A 6586-nucleotide genomic window follows, 5' to 3' on the forward strand; every position below is an offset into this window, starting at 1 on the left:
ACAAGGGAATGAATGAACAAAATATTCTTGGCTGTGTGGAATTGTAAGCAAAATCTTGTAATGTTTGCTCAAATTCCAGAGATTTAGAATTTATGAGGCAATAGATTCCTCCCTGCTGTTTGTGTTTATTTATTGCACATCATTGAAAAGTGAATATACAAATGACAGTGTCATGGCTAGTCTGGTGGAGACATGTTCTATTACCTAAATGTAACCATTCCTTCTTTGTCAATGAATCATTTAATATCATTTGCAAAGACATTATTGATACCACACTTGAGAAATTGTAAATTGCTTCTTACTTTTCTAATCTAGTTCTTGGCTTGGATAGGCACATTGTACAATTACTAAATTTCCTGAGGGATGTTTCTTACAAATAAGTTAAATGGAGCTCGGGTAAAATAAAATATTTGAATCCTATTCGAATTGAACATTGTATCCTTAATCTATTCCGATAGCTTAGTCTCCACTTGATAACTTGACTTTCTTAATATGGTTGAAATACTTTCATCCTTAAATCATACTGATCCCTGATACTTGAACCAGAATAACCATGAAACCTCAGCGAGTTGGTTTTACAAAGTAAATACTTTGAAACTGAAACCATGTAACTTAAAACTCCTAATTGAAAGTGATATAAACTACTTCTGACTAAATCCCTGTGACATGTGTCTTAGAAGTAATAAAAGAGGCAAGTGGGGATAAGGAAAGAAATTCATTTAAGAATTGAAAAATGAAAGGCAAATTCCATTTTCTCATTGAGTGTATGAGAGAGCGGCTGGTGGGAATAGCATAGGATTCCATCTATTAATTTATTTAAGTCCATGTTTCCCCTGTACTTTTCATTATCTCGACTAATCCATAAAAAGCTAGATAATTGTTCTAATTTTAGGTGAAGGAATAGAATCCACCCAAACTTCTCTTCTCATAGATAATCGAACACTGAAATAGTGTAAGGGGCTATTCTAGCCAACTGTAAAACACCTTTACAAAGATAATTTTCCTTATTCATTTCTGTGTAGTCAGCAGTTGTTTAGTTTTTTCTTTTTTCATGTCTGGCATTATCTTTCATTCTTCCTTCTTTCCTTCTTTCCCTTACTTTTTGTTTTGTTTTCTCTTTTTTTTCTTTCTGTCTTTCTTTTTGAGACAGGGTTTCTCCTGTGTGACCTCTCTGGTGTCTTGGAATATGCTTTGTAGTCTAGGCAGACCTCAAACTCACAGAGAATTCAGAAATCTCTGCTATCTAATTACTGATATTAAAGGCATTTGCCACCTTGCCTGGCTATGTCTGTCATTTTCAATTTACTTTTATACATTCTCCTTTCATGAATTAAGATGAAGTAGATTGTGGGTTTCTAAAATTTAAAGTAAATGAAGTAGATTGTGTGTTTCTAACCTGTAAAGTTTATGTGACACACATAAGTAATTGAGTACTTCAGTAATCAAGGATTTGAAAAATTACTTACCAGATATAATATTGTCTCTCAAAGAACAAGCCCAGTGGTTACACATATGTGGTTAGCATAAACTAACACTAAAATCATGCATATTTCTGAATCTAGATGTCTAGAAAATCTGAAAATTCAATTCGCCATTATTTATTTTTATAATAGATTTTAAAAGAAGGTGAGATGCTTCACCATTTGGAGGCTTCAATATATGATAGAGGTTACATCCACAGAGAAGAAGGAGGAGGGGTGAGGGGATTGGGGGTTCCGGCGTGGGTGGGGGATGGGGTAAGAGGACAACATAGGAAATGTAAATAAAACATCCAATAAAAAAAAAAGAAAAAGAAAGAAACTATAACCTTGACCAAATAAACTATAGTGCCTTTAAAAAAAAAAAAACTTTGCTCTTATGCTTTCCAATTCTCTTTTACCTGTTCTAACATCCACTCTCTTCATTTAGCCTTTTCAATACCCTTATACCTCTATTCTTTAATTTTTTGACAATATCATAAGGTTTTTTATACTCCTTTCTCTTTCCTTCCTCCAAACCCTCCCATGTATCTTTTCTAACTCTTTTTTCCAAATTCATGATTTTTTCATTAATTATTATTACATGCTTACATGTATATACACATTTTCCTAAATATACAAATGAGCTGTTCTCAGTCTATCTAATTTTTTTGCATTTATGTTTTCATAAATGACAACTTGGTGTAAAATATTCCACGTGTGTGTTCTTTTCTGGGATAGACTATATTTTCCACTCAGAGTATTCTTTAGTTGCCTGTAGTAGTTCTTTGTGTAAACTTCAGGCCTCATGGTCTCTTCCCTGTCCACTTTTCCATGTATTTGTTGTTGTTGTTCAGTTTATGTTTACTCAGTCATGTTGGTGAGATTTTGTGTGTGAAATTTTTGACATTATTATGAGACAAAATCTTATAGCAAATTCTCTTATCCTCAGGCTCTGTCATCCTGCTCGGTCTTTGGCAATGTTCCCTTGAGGACAATAGTGTTTTGTAGGTGTATCCACTGAGATAGGATTGCATTTTTTTTATTGGTTCTGGTTTTCTGTTTATTGCAAAAAACAAAAACAAAAACAAACAAACAAACAAAAACCCAAAAAACAAAAAAAAGTTGCCTTGATAAATGATAAGGACAAGATTTTTTTGTTTGTTTGTTTTGTTTGTTTGTTTTGTTACCACAATGGTAACCTTAATGGACACGAGTTGGTACCAAGAGAGTGAGGTGTTGCTTAGAGATGCCTGTTGTTTTGGTGAATGGTTATGGAAGGATTTTGGAACTATTGAGTACTGAAAGCTCAGTAAAATGTTTTGTAGCAGTTTGAAAGATTAGAATAGAGGTCTGGTTTGAAAAGTTTCAGAGGAAAAAAAAAATTCTATCGGAACTTTTGTGTAAAAAATCTGTAGTCTTGGGACAACTGAATCTGAAGAATTTGCTGTGACAAAAAAGAGACCAAAAACATTAAAATAAAGCCTTTGCCTTGCTGGACAATGGAGGTTGATCATCTAGGACTAAGGAATCAGCTGTGATTAATAACAGACCAGCTTAAATGATTAAGAAGGAACCACATATCAGTACAGGCAGTGTCCAACATGAGCTGCCTCTAATGGCATATAAGTTGTAACAGGCATTGATTGGCCACGCCCTTAAGTTCTGTACTATCATTAACCCAGAATATCTTCCAGGCAGGACAGTTGGTAGTATGAAGGTTTTGTGACTAGGTTAATTTCCCAGTCATACAGCTAGAAGACTTTACTGGTTATAGTAGATAACCAGTCTGGTGCCCATATAACCTATTTCTAAGAGACCTGGCTTTTGTCACTCTCATAGATTCTAGGGCGTTTCCTCTGCACTAGGTTTCTACATCACCTCATCCCAATGACCCCCAGTTCCATTGTGCTTTTCATACCTGTCTTCTACACTTCCCGCCTGAATCCTCCTGTTCTCATCCCCATCTGCTCTTAGTCCATATACAAAATCTATTTCCCATTCCCAGGGAGAACCTTGCTTCACTTCTTGAGCCCTTCTTGTTAGCTATCCTTTCTGGGACTGTGGATTGTGTCCTGATTATCCTTTCTTAAGAGCTAATATCCACTTATAAATGAGTTCATACCATCATCTCTACCAAAGAAAAGAGCAAACAAATTTGTTAAAAATTTGTTAAAACATAATAAAAACCACTACTACAACTTTATATATATATATATATATATATATATATATATATATATATATATATTATACAATAGTTTTAAGCACTGATAATAGTATAAAATAGTACCCAAATCTCTTCAATGGACAGGCAATTAAAAATATAAAATGAATATCCTGAAGCTAACTGACTTCAACAATCAAATGGACCTAAAATATAATTATAGAACACTTTACTCAAATAAAAAATACCTATTTAGAATTTCATGGAATTTTCAAAAATGACCACATACTCAGATGTAAATCAATAGTCAGCAGACACAAGAAAGTGGAAGTAATGTAGTGAATACTTTGTAATCTCCATATATTGAAGATAGTTGTCAATGACATTCAAAATAACAGTAAGTTAACAACTGAACAACTTACTACTGAATGAAAATTTGACATAAATAAAGACAGTTAAAGATTTCTAGAACTGAAAGAAAATAAATACTCAATATGTCCAAACTTATAAGACTTCAGAAATGGAGTTTTCAGAGGCATGTTCATATCATATATATATATTCTCTCACACAAATATATATATACATATCATAAAGCACTCCTGAAAACTGTAAAAGATAAAAGTAGAAACACCACTCAGAATGAGTAGAAGTAAAAAAACTCATCAAATTCAAGAATGACAGGAATAAGAATCACACAAACACACAAATACAAAGAATCAATAAAATATAAAATTGGTTCTTTGAGAAAATTATTAAGATTAACACATTATCTAAATTAACTAACAGATTGAGAGGAAAAATCCAATGTAATAAAATTAGAGATGAAAGTTATTTGTAGCAATATACACCAATGCAATTCAGAGAATCAAAACGATATACTTCAAAAACCTCTACTCCACTAGGTTGAAGATGTAAATGAAATCAGTAAAATTCTGTACACACACCATTACCAAAGTTAAATCAAACTTTGATAATTAAAGTAAACAGACTTTTACTGTTTACTGAAATACAAGCTTTAATTAAAATGAACTTCCTTCTCCCAACTAAGCCAAGGGCCAGACAGGTTTTTTGCAGAATTCCACCAGATTTTTCAAAGAACAGTTAATGCAAGTACTCCTCAAGTTATTTTCCAAAATAAAAACAGAAGAATCATGTCCCACTTCATTCTGTGAGGCCACAGTTACTCTGATAACTAAGCAACAGAAGGACCAACAAAGAAAGACAAATTATAGACAAATTTTCCGTTTGAACATAGATGGAAAAACCCTCAATAAAATATATGAAAATGGAATATTATCCCACAATATTAAGATTATAAGTAATATTTAAAATTCCACCAATACACTCCAATAAATGCTGAAAACTTTCAAGAAAGTAGTTAGATAAAAAATTAACTTACAAAAGTAATAATTCTCCTATATGCAAATCACAGAAACAGTTTTCATACTAGCCTCAAATAATATAAAATACCTTAGAGTAACATTAAATACGTGAAAATTTTGGACGATTATAGTCTTTAAGACATCATTATCAGATTTCACACCTGAGATACCTGAACAGTACAGGTTAGTGCCACTTCCCCCACCCATCTTCCCTACTGGCTGAGACCTATAGGTCAAGATATGCTGCTCTGAGTAGCCAGCTATCCCATTAGGACCTCCATTCTCCCACTACCTCTCCTCCATCTCTGTCAGTCTCCTGATACCTACAGGTAATCTTGTCTTCCCAGACCCATTATTCCTGCTCTCTGAGTCCTCTGGGCCAAGCCAACCAGATGCAAGAAGTATGCTAGCATAGGAAGACCTCCATTCTCATGTCACTTCTCCCCATACCTTCATCATGCCTGATGTTCTTGAAAAATACAGAACTGCAGGTACAGAACCATACAGCTGAATGATACATATCAGAGGCTTGCCATATCAAAAGCATCAAGGTTTACCCCCCTCAATACCTACTACAACAAGAACATCCAGGGATCAAACCCACCCAGAGAGCTAAAGACTCGCAAAAGAATACCAACAACAAGACACCTTCAAAGCACAGCTACACCACTAGAGCAATCCCTGGATATCTTATCTGAACCATAGCATAAGAAAATTACCTTAAACCTAATCTTCTAATGATAATATAAGCCTTTAAAGAGAAATTGATAAAACCCATAAATACTGGAAAATACAATCTAACAAATAGAGGTCTCTAAAGTGGAAACAAATAAATCCCTTAAAGACATACAGAAAAACACAGTAACAGAAGAAATAAATAAATAAATAAATAAAACTGTGGAGGTCCTCAAAGTGGAAATGGAAGTAATAACAAAAGCACAAACCTAAGAAATCCTGTAGCTGTATTGATAATCTGCACTACCTCCATGGCAGCATCTACCCGAGTACCTCGCTAGCCACCCTGATGCTATGGATTCTCAAATGAAGGACACACATGCAGCCTTCTACTTTAATATGCCTTAAAAAGCAAAAATGGCTGAGCTATTCTGAAACGTCCCCATTGCTAACACCTCTCCTCCAATACTCCTGAGTTATTACTTACTTAATCCATATTCCATCTTAGCTACCCTATACCCAATGGGTATAAGGAGGCTTAGGAGTGCACTTCTCTGGCTCTTACATGGTTGCATGTTCTTGCTTCTCCAAGCCTGATTCATCTACCTCATCTCTGGCATGGAAGTTATCCCTCTTCTCTCTCCTTTCTTCCTTTCCTATGAACCTCAAGTCCTGCCACTGTCTTGTTGGACAGCCATTGGCTACCCTCAACTTTATTTACCAATTAGAGCCAATTGGAGGCAGGGACCTGCAACATCTTACATTGCAGATGTGTGAATTCTTGCATAAATTGGGAACCCAATTAGTATAATATAAGTAATAAACAAAATCTACAACATTTCCTACTTTTAGTCCATTAAAAGGCTCTTTTCTCTTTGATACACCATAAACATCGTTATCACAA

The sequence above is a fragment of the Grammomys surdaster genome, unplaced genomic scaffold (genome assembly GCF_004785775.1).
Source record: "Grammomys surdaster isolate TR1022 unplaced genomic scaffold, NIH_TR_1.0 257, whole genome shotgun sequence".
Taxonomy (NCBI): Eukaryota; Metazoa; Chordata; class Mammalia; order Rodentia; family Muridae; genus Grammomys; species Grammomys surdaster.